The 16,072-nt window shown below is 40.3% G+C and overlaps 1 protein-coding gene across 2 annotated transcripts in view; it reads left to right on the plus strand.

The window, feature by feature from the left end:
* Plppr1 (phospholipid phosphatase related 1) overlaps nt 1-16,072 on the plus strand; it is a 301,657-nt gene that overhangs the window by 199,845 nt on the left and 85,740 nt on the right. The gene's annotated exons all lie outside the window — the stretch shown is intronic.

Below are 16,072 nucleotides of genomic sequence, written 5' to 3' on the forward strand. Positions count from 1 at the left end.
CCCCACAACCCCGCTGAGCATTTAACTATTGTTAGTGTGTAACTGTCCACAAAAGCAAAGACCTTCACCCTCTGGTTTATACAGAAAATCCCTTTTGCAAACTCTCTCCTTTGGATTCAGAGGCTCTGACACAGTAGGATCTTATTTATTCCTCATAATAGACCCTCTAAGGAGTCTGGAGGGCTGTTTTTCAGCTTTACAAGATAGGGGTGATTTTAGATCGAGATACAAAGCCGTGGGTAACAGTGTCATCAATAGAAACAGGAGAAGAACACAGGCAGGGAGTTCATCTCATTATATAACTTGGTGAACATTTGTTAACAATGTAGTTTAAGCACTGACTACTTGTTTTTGAAAAACATAATAAAGTACTGGTTTGGTTTTATCTGGTCATATGTGTATATACATTTCACAAGAACATAGACAAATAATTTTCTATAAATTGACAAAAATAAGCTGATGGTTTTATTTACATTAGAACTGTCATCTCATAACTTCACAGCCCAGTGAGTGGGCCTTTCATTTAACAGGAAATATGTCTTCCTTGGTGAAAGACCTGCTGTGGACTGGCAAGAACTCAGTGTGGATGACCATACAGGACAGCAGTGGAAGCTGGACCTTGGATTTGGGCATCCCAGCACCAGCAGCTGGCTCAAAAGTAGCAGAGATGCTAGCACTTGAGGAAACCTGAGAACTGCCCAGTGAGGGCTGCATACAGAGCTAACCAGAAGAGACCAGCAGCCAAAGGGCTGCTTTGATACACTGAGGCCCAGCAAGAGAATCCCAAGAAATTGCACTGAGAGTAATTTTCTATAGCACAGACAGATGGTTGTTCATCCATAGTGATAAATTGACTTAAAAGTAAAAAAAATAAATTAAATGGGATTTAAAGCTCTAGTTCATAATCAATACTGTTAATCAAAGTACCTGCTATTTGTATTTAAAATATTAGAATTAAACCAGTGTGGGGATCATATGTGGTTCTATAATAGGAATTCAGAATTTTTCCCATTGCATATTTTTCAGTGCATAAAATACCCAGCTTCAAAACCAATAATTTGCTCTTGATGATGTTGGGTTCATGATAAGATGGAGTTTCATCTGTTCTTTGAAGCATTTCCTGATCAGACATGCCCTCCTCTGGGCTATTGCTGTTCTTGTAAATGCATGTCAAATTGCACTTGACCCTCCACAGTGTAACTATTTGTGATTTGATTTTCTTCCTGTGAGATTCAGCTCTCAATAAAAACTGGATGCTGTAGTACCCCCAAGAACTGTACAACCACATAGGACCTCTGCAAATGCACCAACACCGTAATCAGACCTGAGACTTCTCAAGAGTCTCAGAGCTAATTGTAGGACATTAGCACTACCTCAAACCATCCTGAGGTTAAGCAACATCAACTACCTGCTTCTAACCTTTTGATCTAATAAGGATGAAGCATTAATCCAAAGTTACCAAGTAGGCATAGATATTTAGTTTTTCCCATTTTGTGGCTGTTGTCATTTTTAATTCAGGTCAAGTTGACAAGCAAAGGTGAGTCTCTAGTATGTTTGAGGTACTTTGCTCTGTGAAGAAACACATATACTCTCTCTCCCCAGGACCTCCCAGTTAACAGGCAAAACAAATCTATGTAATGAGAAACACTTCTGCAGATAACCTTTACGCATGACCTCAGTGTGAGCAAGCCCTGCCAGGCCTCACATGAGCCCACCTGGATGAAGCTGTGGTGCATGCACCCACCACGCCAGTCACACACAGTGGTGGTGCAGTGGATTCCAAACCCAAACACTGGGGCTGGCCAGATGGCTTAGTAGATAAAGCACTTTTCCTGCAAGAAGGAGTACCTGAGTTCAGGTCACAGAAGTAAAGAAAGGGCTAGTTAATAAACTTAAACACACAGGGAGAAAAAAAAGTTGGACGGAGGTTGAAATTGACATGAATTCCAGTGGCACTTTTGGTGATGGGATAAATTGTGATGGGACTATTTCAAAGTAGGACTAACTGCAGTCACATTCTAAAACAGTAAAATAGAAAATAATTTCTGGAAGTGGACAAGTAGTAGCTAAATCTTAAGAAGAGTGAGTTGTCTAAAGGGGAACAATAGGAATAGAATGGCAAATCACAATAGATGAATACAAAGTAAGTGGGCCAAAATAAATTAAGTGACTGTTCTGTCATTATATTACTGACATGGAAATCAGTGAAAAGTCTTTTGAGTTGTATTCCCCCAAGAAGATTCATGTGACAAAACTGAACAATTCTATCAAATGCTTGTCAAAAACAGTCAGTTCAAAATTCAGAATGAGTAAACTATTAGGTTTGCTTCTAGAAGTTTCTTATTTATCATTGGATCAAAGGTACAGTGACACATTCCTAAGAAAAGCTTTATAATGAAATGAGAATAAAGTTCATGTATAATCATTCATATATATATATCTGGGTGTGGTAGGTCCTGTGATCCCTGCCTAGGGAAGCTGAGGCAGATGAATCACCCTGAGTTAAAGGCCAGCCTGGGGTAGACTGAGAGACTCTGCCTCAAAAGGATGAAGCACAAGCAAGCATGGAGGCACACCCACAATCCCAACACTTAAGAGTCTAAGGCAGAAAGATCTCAAGTTCAAGGCCTGCCTGGATAACAAAACCTTTCCAAATGTACCATATAAGATTGAAATGTTGGCTATGTTTTGAATGTTTGTTTTTTTTTTCATTTCATCAAGTTTTCCATAGTCCCAGGTTTTAAAACAGAATCAAAAATAATTTTCCTGGGCTGTGGAGATGGCTCAGTGAATAAAGTGCTTGCTGCTCAAGGCAGAGTATCCAAGTTCAAGCCCTGTGCTCTGCACGCAAAGCCAGATGTTGTGGTAGTCTTCTGTAATCACAGCTGCAGACCCTTGATGGGATGGGGAGATGAGAATTTCCCAGGAGCTCATGGTGAATGCAGTAAAGAAGAGCAGCGTGGTGAGAAGCCACAGACATCTAGCCTCAAATGAGGTGCAAAGGCAAGGACCAGCCCAAGAGCTGTTCTCTGCCCTCATGTACATGCCATGGCATGGGGCACCAGATACACATATGAGCACGTTAACATGCAAACACACAGACATGCACAGTTTTCTGACAGTTTGATGATACACATTAGTTCTTCCATTAGAATAATCAAAAAGCTTTTGACATTAAAACTTCCTTGATTTCTTTTCCTACTTATAAAACAAGGGCTGGGCTAGAGAGATGGCTTAGTGGATAAGGCACTTGCCTGCAAAGTCAAAGGACCTAGGTTTGATTCCCCAGGACCCACATAAAGCCAGATGCACAAAATGGCACATTTGTCTGGAGTTCATTTGCAGTGGCTAGAAGCCCTGGTGCATCCATTCTTTATCTGCCTCTTTCTTTCACTTTAAAATAAGTTTATAGTGGCTTGAGGAACTGACGTGCCCATGCTCTCTTCCAATCTCTGAAATTAATAAATAAAAATTTAAAAAATCTAAAACTGGCTGGGCATGGTGGCACAAGCCTTTAATCCCAACACTTGGGAGGCTAAGATAGAAGGAGCACCATGAATTCAAGGCCACCCTGAGACTACATAGTTATTTCTAGGTCATCCTGGACAAGAGTGAAAACCTACCTCAAAAAAACTAATAAAAAAAAAAAAACCAAGGGCTAATAAAATGCAAAAAAGCCACCTAATGTTCAGTTCTTTAATGAAATCCATTTCTAATGATTTGATGTACTTCTATCCAGTATTTTACTTGCACATTTTATTTCATAATTGGTACCAAGCTATATTTCATATACAGCTTCTTTTACTGATCTTTGCTATAAAAAGGACATTTAAAGTATCTTTCAAAGATGAGGCAGTTCGTGCTAAAATGCTGCACATTCAAAAGCTTTCACCTCTGAATTTCTTCAGTAAGAAATCTTCTGTCAGGAATTTAGAGAGCCCATCCGGAGGTCACAGCCCACAGCATCAGCAGATCCACAGCCTCTCCAGTTTCTGTGCTTTGCCAAGTGACTAAAGCGGAGACAAGTTGACTAGTGCCTTCTGACTTTAATTAATGTTTAATATTCAGAGGCAAAAGGACTCTTGCTCTTGTAAGTTCTCATTAAGTTCCTTTGAATCAGTTAACACTCTGTTTATAAAGAAGTGGGTATTTTCTCTAATTACTGTAATTTTGACTACTGCTGTAAAAAAATCAGTACTCCCTGTCATGCTTCAGAGATCATTACAAATGCATAAGCACTTCTCCCCTCCCCCTCCTGGAACCAATCCAGTCACCTCTGGGAAATAAATATATTAAGAGGAAAATCCAAATATATCATCTTTCCTTTCAGTGCATTCCAGAATAAAGCCAGGAATGTATTCAGTGATTCAGTGGGATGCTGAAATGCAGTCTGTTTAAACATGAAGGGTTATTGATGCAGAGTTCCTTTTTTATCATAAATTTCATTATTGTAAAATCCAATTCATTCTGCTGAGCAGCAATGAATGCAGATGATGGATGCTCACAGAAGCACATTGCCCATGCTTGCTATTTCTTATTCTACAGAGGGAGGTCCACAAGGCTATAAACTTCTTATTACTGCTGCTTCTCCCCTGAGATAGACTCAGTTGTGTGAAAGGCAAGATGGAGGGAACAGGACATGATTGGCTCGGCTTCTTCCTTCTTCATCTCAAGGGGTGGAGAAAGGCGCATCTATACCACAGGAAAAGTATATTCTTGTCTGTTCTTTCTATCTATATGGGAAGGACTGTGGTTTCCTGGTGCTACGATTGATGAGGTGGTGCTACTCAATTCTGTGTTCAGTACTAGAAGGCCCATCTAAGCTTCATCCTCTAACCTATCCTTTAGAAGTAATGCAAAACTATTTTGATCTCCCCCTCCCCTTCTCTCCCTCCTTTTCTTCTTTCTCCTTCTCCTTTCTCTCTCCTCCCCCCCCCCCAATATCTGGTGAGCTAAAATAGATTCTGTTTTATACATATTTGTTACAGTCAAGTTTGCATTGCTAGTAGAAATCACCCAACTCAGAGCAGCCTGTGGCAAAAGAGAGGTTTATTTTTGGCTTACAGACTTGAGGGGCAGCTCCACGATGGCAGGGAAAACAATGGCATGAGCAGAGAGTGGACATCACCCCCTGACCCACATAAGGTGGACAACAGGAACAGGAGAGTGTGCCAAACACTGGCAAGGGGAAACTGGCTATAGCACCCATAAGTCCACCCCCCCTCCAAACAACACACAGCCTCTAGGAGGCATTAATTCCCATATCTCCATCAACTGGGAACCTAGCATGGAGAACACCTAAGTTTATGGGGGACACCTGAATCAAACCACCACACTATTTATACTACCCAACACTAAGGCTAGGAATTCAGAAACATGTTTTTAAAAGGTATGGGGTAGTTTTTATTTTTTAAATATATTTCTTAGCCTATAAAGCAACAGGTTCTAAATACTTTTTATACATCCTTAGTTTTAGTTAAACCTCCTCCTGCCTCCATGCCTTACCTATCCCTTTATACCTGCTTTGACCTTTCCACACCTAGTATCTCCCTTCCTCCTGCTTTCATACCACATGTGTTTCATTGTGTCCTCACCTTTAAGGCCTTTCCCACCTCCTCATACATTCTTCATCACTCCTTTCTTGTGTCCTGGCCTCATTCCAGCTTAAACACAGAATCAAAAATTTCAAAGCTAGGATCTTAGAGGTTTGGTGCAGGGGCAGGAGGTTGCACATTAATTGTTTTCTTTTCTGAAATTTTACTTTTCTTTTGTTTTTGGTAGCACTTGGGATTGAACTACAGTCTTTTGCATGTGGGACAAACATTCTGTCCTTAAGCTTACAAGCTCAGCCAATCACTGTGAGGTCATGGATGCCACAGCCTGTTTGTATCGTGAAGATGTTATTGCAGAGCAATCTTCCCCTTCTGTTGGCTCCTACATTCTTTCTGTCACTTCTTATGCAATGATGTCTGAGCCTTGGACTGTGTGATAGAGATGTCTCATTAGTCCAAGCCCCTTGTGTTAATTTTTTTTTCATTTATTTTTATACTGCTGTAATCTCTTCTAGTGTTTAGTTTGGAGTCACTAGGAGGGATAAGGGACAAAGGAAATGGTAAAGGGAGGTGGAAAATAGACATAGTGTCCATGGCTAGAATTTTGCTTGGCAGGAGGCTGTTGGTGAACACCAGTTCTCACATGTTGATGTTTTTCCACTGTCACATAAGGAATCATTTCCCTTATTTTGGTGAGACTTAGTGAAGCTGACTTAAGAAAGCTCACACAACAGAGCAGGGGTTTACACTGTGAAGCTTCAAAGCAAGAGAGCTTTTTTTCACTGTACCCCAAGAACCAGTCCTTTCATTGCCATGACCATCTGAGGAAGGGAAAGGGGGAATGGAAAATGATGCCCTATCACAAATATTTGGAAGAGAACAATGGTTTGCTTTGGAGACACTAGTAGCCTGATATCTCTGGTTTGGCATCAGGATATACTGTTTCAGATTTGGTTTCCTGCTGCTCCCAACAGATGAAACAAGGATTTACCAAATTTCTCAATTATAATAAATTTCCCTGGTACTTTTAAAAACTTTTTATTGAGAAATTTAATTCCTGGGCATAATTTAACTTGATTATATTCCTTTCTTATTAGCCTCTGTTGTTCTCAGTTCCCTATCCCATACCCCTGAGCACCCTCCTTTCCAAGTATGCCTTCCTGTTTTGATTCTCCTTCCTTTTGCATCTCTTCATCATCTGTGTGAAGAGAGTGATGGGCTCAGAAATGTGCAAGTCTTGTGTTCTTTTGAAAACAAACAAGAGTAATTCCATAATGTTTTTTTAAAATAATTGTATTTATTTATTGTAACCGGAGAGAGAATGGGCATGCCAGGGCCTCCAGCTACTGCAAATGAACTGTAGATGCATGTGCCAGTTTGTGCATCTGGTTTTATATGGGTACTGGGGAATCAAATTCAGGTCGCTGGGTTCTGCAGGCAAGTGTCTTAACCACTAAGCCATTTTTCCAGCTCCACAATGTTTTTTAATGTCTCATTTGAGTATGCTATTGATTATTGTGTCCTTGCCATGACTTCTTTCAATTGCCAAACAATTGTGGTGGTTGTTCTGTTTAAGGCCAACCTGAGTTACACAGCAAGACCCTATCTAAATGAACAAATAAAAAGAACAAGATGAATAGTCATCTGTGTTGTCACAATCAAAACCAGAAACATATTTTAGAGAATCATGCAGGTATCTCTTATCTTATTTGGCAGAAGCTTGATTCACCATTGATCCACTTGTAAATAGAGTAGTGTTATTTTCCTTACTGCTACTGTCAGTGGCATCAGGGGATTGCTAAATTTATTCAAACTCATAATTTTATGATTCCTAGTACTCTCAATTTCCCTCATTATCTCTCTTATATATTTTGACATTTTTAATCTGCTTCAAGGTTTCCATTTTTGTTCATCAAACCACATGTCATAGTTAAAATACAATCTTCAAAGCTTATAATTTCAAAGTAAATGGAAAGATCATATGCAATGAACATTTCAGCATTTCCCTATTCGCAGAAGCATACTAACATGGGAGAAGAGGCCTGAGTGGAGCCATGAGTACATAAACAAAACATTTACTTGAGTGCAATTAGTGGCAGAAAGGTAAACTGATTTGCATGATCCAGTTTTGATGGTGTTGCTTTATTTTTAAATGTCTCTGAAAGTAAACAACTAATTTTCCAAAAGCTTTCTGTGCAGGCTCATCAGAAACTCAAGAGAACTACGGGATGCAGCTCAGTGTGCTCTCCTGATTGTACAAAATTGGCCCAGGTGCCCCAGTGTCCTTGGAACCCTGTATTTTCATTGGAGACCACTGTCTCCAAGGGTCTCCATCTTACTGCTCCTGAAGATGGTCTTTTTAAGGATTTTTCTGCGGGCTGGACAGATGATTCTATCCTGTCCCCACTTCTTTTGTTTTTCAAAGTAAATGAGGAAACTGGGGCAGTAAAGGAGCATGAGTGATTTGCCCAAGGTCACAGATCTAATGAGTAGCAGAGCTTACTTGGGTCTGATCATCAGTCCATGCCCTCTGTGATGTTCAAGGGTGCTTTGAGAATGGAATAGTCTTGGGTCTGTTCTCATTGCCTTAGTTGTCTTGCTGACAGGCTGTACCTATGGCTTCAAGGAGTGATGTGAATTATACTAGCATTTCGAGTCCATCACCACCTCATCCTGCTTGTGAGGATATTTGGGAAATTACTTTTTCTCTTTGGGTCTCTGTTTTCTCAACCTGTAAAATAGGTATAAAAGCACCTAACCTTGTAAACTGGATGTAGAGGAAATACCAGCTTTTCATAGGACCTGTTACAGACTTCCTTTTCCCTATTTCTGCTGCCATTGTATCTCACCTAATTATTTTTCATTAATTTGTGTCTGATCCTTCCCTGATGTTAGATGTTCCTTCTGAAAAAAAAATATAGTCTGGAAAATTTTTCCTATCTATTTCATCTTGAAGAACCATCTCACTGTCTTTCCTCCTTTCCTTTCCATTCCCTATATCCAAATTCATAATTAACTAAAAATATAGAGCAAATAGCCCTCTTTTATTATCTTGTTCCTACCAACACATATCCTCAGGGTTTTACCTTCTCTCTGCAAGTATAGTTTCTTTAAAAAAATAAAAATAAAAACTCTATACCTTCTGTACCTTCAATAAGTACTATTAGAGTTTATTAATTAAATTGGAATGGTTTGTGTATAAGAGAGAACAACAGAGGGAGAGGAAAGGAAGAAGGATGGAAAGGAGAGAGAGAGAATATCAGCTAGAAACTCCTTCTTCAGGAGTTTGGGACACTGTTCCCAAGGTCAAGACAAATTTTGGGGGGAGAAATACCTACCCTATGTCTACACTTAGAAAGGGTTTCATTGATGTCTTACTAAGTGGATGAAGGTAAAACGTCCAGATGAGCCCTAAAACTGGGTAAGAATTGGCTTTCTCATGAGTCTAGTAGAATCAGAGAAATCTGTACATGTGGATAAGTGCTTTAATGTGTCCTTCCTTTTATTGCTCCTGAAGATACCAAATTTTACTCATTCTCAAGAGTCTGTCTCCATGCTGTAAAGCTAAATATTCTTGAAGATAGATGTCAAGAAAACTGGGCAATCAGGTTTTTGGATAAAATGTAATAATGTATACATAGTTATCTGCATATGACATACATATGTCATGTTAGTTGGATGTGGAAAAATTCACTGAGCTTTATTAGTGTTTGAATGTCTTTGTATCCAAGTGGAAAATGAACTTCTTTATCTCATCCTGTATGTTATTACAGAGCTGCAAATTTCCCTTTCTAACCCATTCATTTTATAACTTCATTGTTTTGCCTATATGAGTAGAAGGGGAGAGAGAAAAATAGACCAGCATTTCTTGCACTGGAGAAGTTTCTAACAGAGAGAACTGTTTAATTTCACCATCATTGCCATTAAGTGGGAGCTGTGAGCATTAGTGATGCCAGTTCACTGCATTACAAATGTCGTTCTCAATTCCTGGGATTGGAAATGCTTAGTCTGCAGCTGCTGTGATATCAGTCTCCCTCCTCTCTCTCTGTCTCTGTCTCTGTCTCTCTCTGTCTCTCTGTCTCTGTCTCTCTCTCTCTCTCTCTCTCTCTCTCTCTCTCTCTCTCTCTCTCTCTCTCACACACACACACACACACACACACACACATACACAATCTTTCACTTATCCTGGGGAAATATGTACACGTTTCACTTTCATTTCCTACATTTCCATGCAGATTTTCCAGGAAAAAATGGTTTATCTGCTTTGATTTGTTGATCATCCTAAAGTGCTCAGCATTACAGAGAGTGCCTAGTCCCCAGGTCAGGTCAAATTATCCTGCTGATAGTACACTAATGCCCCCTACTGATAAATTCCCCTAAATCAAATCCATCCTTAGAAAGTAAGAACATAAACCCTACCAGCCTCATCTGAGAGAGATGAGTGTTCCTTGGGTCATCTTAGTCAGCCTTATTAGCCTCTCATTAGTGTAATTTCCTCTATTAGTCTTTACTAAAGCAGTTAAGAAGTTATTTCATGCTTGGCTGGCTTTATTAGAAAAACAATTTTTAAAATATCAGCTGAGCTATGTACCTGACGAAATGGAAAACTGAGCTAACATTTGATGATGGTAATGCAATTCTTGTTACATTACATTTATATTTAACAGAGGAAGTCTCTTGAAATGCCTTCATATTTGTCTCTGTTTCTTTAATATTTATATAATTTCTGGCAAAGCAGCTTTAAAGAATTACTTGGTACCCTCCTGTGCCTTCTCCAGCACATGATTGCCAGATAATGTTTGGTTTCCTTTAGCAGCAGAGAGCAGCCCATTGAATAAAGCAGCCCATGTGTCAGCGACAAACCTCCAAAAAGCTCATAGCCATTGTTAGGTGTTCAGCTTCCAGTCAGTGGGCCAGTTCCTGCCCTTTGGCTGCTATAATGACTTTTGCTATGACAAATCTAATTCCTCTTAATTCTTCAATAATTTTAATTTTTTATTTATTTGAGAGAAAGAGGGAGAGAGAGGGAGAGAGAAAGAAAGGAAGGAAGGAAGGAAGAAAGAAAGAGGTAGGTAGATAGATAATGGGCACTCCAGGGCCCTCAGCCAGTGCAAACAAGCTCCAGACGTAGAGGCATGTGCCACCTTGTGTATCTGGCTTAAATGGGTCCTGAGGAATTGAACCTAGGTCCTTTGGCTTTGCAGGCAAGCACCTTAACTGCTAAGACATCTCTCCAACCCAGTTCTTCAAATATTTAAACAGAGGAATCAAACCCTTCTGGCATTCTTTTCTTCCACAGGAAGGGTAATGTTAACTGTCAGAGAAATGGCAAATAGTTCTAGAAATGTGAAACCAAAGAGCAGAATGCAGTAGGTTATTAAATTCCTATTTTAAAATAATGGACTAATTGTTAGTTTTCCTTTACCTTCCCTTCCCTCTCCCCACCCCCCCACCAACACACACTTACATTCCCTTCATGGTTACCATCTACCTACTTTAAACGTGGTCAACTTTTAACAGCAAAGGAAGCAGAAGGCAAATTCATCTTCAGTGGTTATGTAATCACACCAGGAGATACAGTCTCAGGACTCTCCTCATTGACTAAAAGTGTCATTGACTCCGTGCTTGACCACCTCTTCTTAAGCAACCTCAGGTATGGGTTTGTGATGCTATTGAGAAATGAATGAATTTGAGTTGAGGTATGTTTTTAAAACAGCAAATATCTTCCAGGGTCGGTTGGATCTTTAAGAGATGCTTTTATGATTCCATGGAGACATCTACCTTTCTCTTCAGGCAGGTGTGAAATCAAGATGCCTGATTAGCCCACTCTTGCAGTCAGCTTCTCATTGCTGGCAGAAAACATTCAACCACGAGCAGCTTGTGTGAAGAAAGGGCTTATTTTGACTTGCAGATCCAAGGGGATCTCCCTGAAAGTAGGGAAAAACGATGGCATGAGCATGGACATCACTGCCTGGCCAACATGAGATAGATAACAGCAGCAGGAGAATATGCCAGACACTGGCAAGGAGAAACTGGCTATAATACGCATAACCTGCCTCCCAAGAAATTCCAGATACCCAAATTTCCATAAGCTGGGGACCTAGCATTCAAACCACATAAGTTTATGGGGGACACCTGTGTCAAACCACCACACCCACCCACTCATCCCTTCCTTCATTTTTTCATACCTAGTTTGTGAGATAGCTAAGTAGTCAATAATGAAGTCTATTTTTGTATTTTACTTCAATAATCATAAAGAAAGCAACAACTTCATGCCATTAGCAACCAAGATCAATAGCCACATTAGTAAGGATGAGTGTGTTTTGTAAGGTAAAACAAATCATAAGTTGTCCTTTGCTATTATAGTTTTCTAAGATAGTGCAAGGCGGTTGTATGTGTTCCTTTCTAGGAAGTAGACACTGAGAAGGAATAAGCGTGTAACAATTTTGTTCAGGTACATCACTGTTATGAGGAAGCTGTACTGAACTGGTGGAGACATCAGCCTATGAAGTAGACAGATGGAGACTCTGCGAGACCGATGATGGGGGTGGGGCATCTTGTAGAAAAGAGATCACTCATTCAACGAGCCACCAATTGTACAGAAATGGCTAAACTTTTCTACTCCATTGGTTTAACCATTAGCTGAAGCACTGCAAGAATGTGGTGCTGGCTACCATTGTCTTACACAGTCATTGGTTAGGGATGCAGATGAAAAGCTAATACTCAGATGTGAAGTAAACCCTGAACAGTTAGAGGCTTCCGACAACTACATCCTTTGCAGTTGGAATATGGGCCATTTCTTGAAGGGAGATCCAAATAGCACACCTTGGATTTTGCCACAGTGATTTCTTATAATCAAGTCCCTCTTCCATCAATCAATCAGCAACTGTAGATGCTGCTTTAGTTCTCTGTTGCTATATATCAGGCACCTCGTTGTATCATTTCAACCCCAAGTCTAATGGTCTAAAAAAAACCATTTTGCATCAGGATTTATGGATGAGGAATTCTGGCTGGCTCTTGCCTACATTTTTTTTTTTTTAAATGTTACTACTGTTAGATGTTGGTGGGGGCTACCGTTATCTGAAAGCTCTCCTAGGCTAAATGTCAAGCATGCTTTTCTCATCATTGGCAGTTGAGGCTGGCTGTTAGCCAGGAGTCAGTCTGGCACTCAGGGTACCTACCGGTATGTGCCTTGTACTTCTCTAAACAAGCAAATGGGTTTTGGAGCATAGGCTCCCTAAGAGGAGACATTCTAAGTGACCATGGCAGAAGCTGGAGGTTTTGTATCAGTCTGGTTCTGTAAGTCTTGCGGTGCACTCTTCACCTTATGCCACCAGACAAAAAAATGACCTTGAAGTAGATTCTACCACTTTGTGGGATAAGCAGCAAAGCATAAGCTACCATCAGTGCATTTTGCTACAAAGAGAGAGCTTGCATGCAGTACTGTTAGAGTAGGTGTTATAAAATGTGTGTTGTGGAGGTTGAGCACATGCAGGTACGTATATTGTATACGTGAATACATGTGTATGTGTGGGGGTGTGTATGCCCTTGTGCATTGTATGGATGCCATAACAAAGTCTCTTCTGTCCACCTCATTTTCAATAGCATTTGTCATTGGCTTGGAGCTCAGCAACTAGGCTAAGGCAGATGGCTAGTGACATCTAGGGATCTATCTATGTCTGCCTCTATAGTGCTGGGATTACAGGCACACTTCACCATGCCTGGCATTTTGCAAAGGTATCAGAGATTGAACTCAGATCCTCATATTTGCAAGGGACTGAGGAGAGAGCCCAGTGGGTTATTTTCTTATGTAAACAATCCCTACTGAATCCTTGTTCTTTCTTTTTCAAATATTATTTATTTCCAAGTAGAGAAAGACAGGCAGAGTGGGCACACCAGGGCCACTAGCTGCTGCAGATGAACTCCAGATGCATGTGCCGCTTTATGCCTCTGTGTAACATGGGTACTGGGGAGTTGAACAGCAGTTGTTAGGCTTTTCAGGCAAGTGCCTTAACCACTGTTCCATCTCTCCAGCCCTGAATCATTGTTCTTTGATGTGATGTTGGGTTCTTGACTGCTCTCCTTTTAATGTTTTTCACCTTCTGTCAGCTTGAATAACAGTGTCACATCAGAGCAGAATGTTCTACACATAGATCAATCATCCCACAGAAAAGCATAACTATCACTTCAAATTATACAGAGAGCTAGGTGGGCCACAAGCTTTTGTAGAAGAGACTCTTAGGATTTCACACATATTAACTTACTCCATATACCTTGATTAAGTATGCTCACTTGATATCAAGAACTGTAACTCCTGGAATCACAAAGAGATACATGGAATTAGGTCACTTTCCTTGAGGACTTCAGCAGTAAAGATAGTTATCCGAACAAGTAAATACTGCTGTGCATTATGTACTATGACAGAGAAAGAAGGACCTAAATGAGTACAGAATGGAAGGTTTTGATGCTGCCTGGAGAAAACAAAGGTTTCCCAGTGCTATAAACACCTGCATGTATACCTTAAGGAAATTCATCAGGCAAAGAAAGGGGAGAAAGAACAATTGAGGCAGAAATAGGCACAGTTATGGCAAATATGACTCCACCTTGGGTAGGAATGTGTTCTTTGTTGCTAGGATACTTGCAGGAAGGAAACTAGCTCATCAGGATTTGGGTGGTATACTAAGGAACTGGGAATTTGTGCTTTGAAGAGATGTTAATAGATTGGCGCTTCAGAAAAAGTGCTTAAGTGGTAGTATGCACATGGGTTATTTTGGACCATTATGAGACCCAAAGTTAGGCATATAGTTAAGAGGCTGATTCGCAGATGAAATAATGAAGTCTTTTTTAAAAAATAAAATATTTATTTAGTTGTGTGTGGTTCTAGAAGGCACTGGGGCCTATTGCCTCTACAAACAAATCACTTTTTGCCTCTGGGTGTCTTGTGAATTCAGCCCTGAGCTGTCAGGCTTTGTAAGCAAATATCTTTAACCAAGAAGCCATCTCTCCAGCCCCATGCAATAATGAAGTATTGAATTAAGGAGCAAAAGATAAAAAGAGAAACAACTCTGCAAAGTGCTACAGAAAACTGGTGGCACTCACCTGTAACCCTAGCACTCTGGGGGCTGGGAGGGGGGAAGGGAGCAAGGGAGGGAGTAAAATTGATCAGTCTTGTGTTCTGTTTGAATGTGTTGTGTAGGGGAGAGAAGAAAGGAGGATGTGACAGCGTGTCACTTTCTCGCTTGAAAAGTTGTATGGATAGTGGTACAATTTTCAGAGAAGGAAGCGTGACAGGAGGAGGCTTCAGTAGGTATTATATGAGGAGGGGGAACTAAAATGGGGTGCTAAGGTGCCTAGGAATAATCCTGGAACCCAAGCCCTGAGTTAATATCTGTTAATTAACCAAAGAATTGGCAATCCAAACTAAAGAAAATGATTTTTTTTTACAGTGCTTTTAAGAATCATTTATTTCCTTTCATATTTCTCCATATTGGTTTGTGAATTCATTAAATACAGCCATTTGGGATTTTTGCTGTCACTGATCACTTTTACTAGTATAGGCAAGATTACATATAAGCATTCTTTGAATGTTCTATGACTACTTTAGCATAAGTTTTTTTGAATTTTGAGACAGGGTTCTCATGTAGCCTAGGCTGGCTTTGAACTCACTACAGAACTGAGGCTGGCCTTGAACTCCTGACCCTCCTGCCTCTACCTCCTGAGTGCTGGGATGCTAGGCATGTGCTACCACATCTGTCTTTAGCATAATTATGTTTTAAGAGTTAAAGAGTATCGTGTTATCAATGCTGGCATTTTTAGATATAACATGAAACATTTCTGACCCAAAAGCCTTACTTTTGAGTCTCATTCCCACCTCACTAGTAGAAGCCCTACTGGAAACAGACGCACCCCACCCACTGTATTCATAAAGCAATATTACTGCCCTTCCCTCCCTCCCAGGGCTGCTGTACACATATAAAGTAAACAGGCAACGACAAGTAAGTCACTCAAGTTAGCCAACAAAACAGCACTCATACCTACTTAAAACTTATGAATGAAACAACTTATGATACACTAGTCAGTTAAGCAAATGAAGGCTGTATTATACATACTATGTTCCTAACCTAAATCAGTGAGTCTCATCTTTGGAAAAGAATTCATTTTTTTTTAATATATTTTTTAATTTTTTTTAAATTTATTTATTTGAGAGTGACAGACACAGAGAGAAAGACAGATAGAGGGAGACAGAGAATGGGCGCGCCAGGGCTTCCAGCCTTTGCAAACGAACTCCAGACGCATGCGCCCCCTTGTGCATCTGGCTAACGTGGGACCTGGGGAACCGAGCCTGGAACCGGGGTCCTTAGGCTTCACAGGCAAGAGCTTAACCGCTAAGCCATCTCTCCAGCCCAAAGAATTCACTTTCAAAGGAAAAACGTCATCTAACATAATTGGTAGTGTTTGTACAAACAAGATGCAACCACTAATTCAAAAATAGGAGGGATTTACCCCCCAAGAAGAGTGCA

This window comes from Jaculus jaculus, chromosome 1, assembly GCF_020740685.1.
Source record: "Jaculus jaculus isolate mJacJac1 chromosome 1, mJacJac1.mat.Y.cur, whole genome shotgun sequence".
NCBI lineage: Eukaryota > Metazoa > Chordata > Mammalia > Rodentia > Dipodidae > Jaculus > Jaculus jaculus.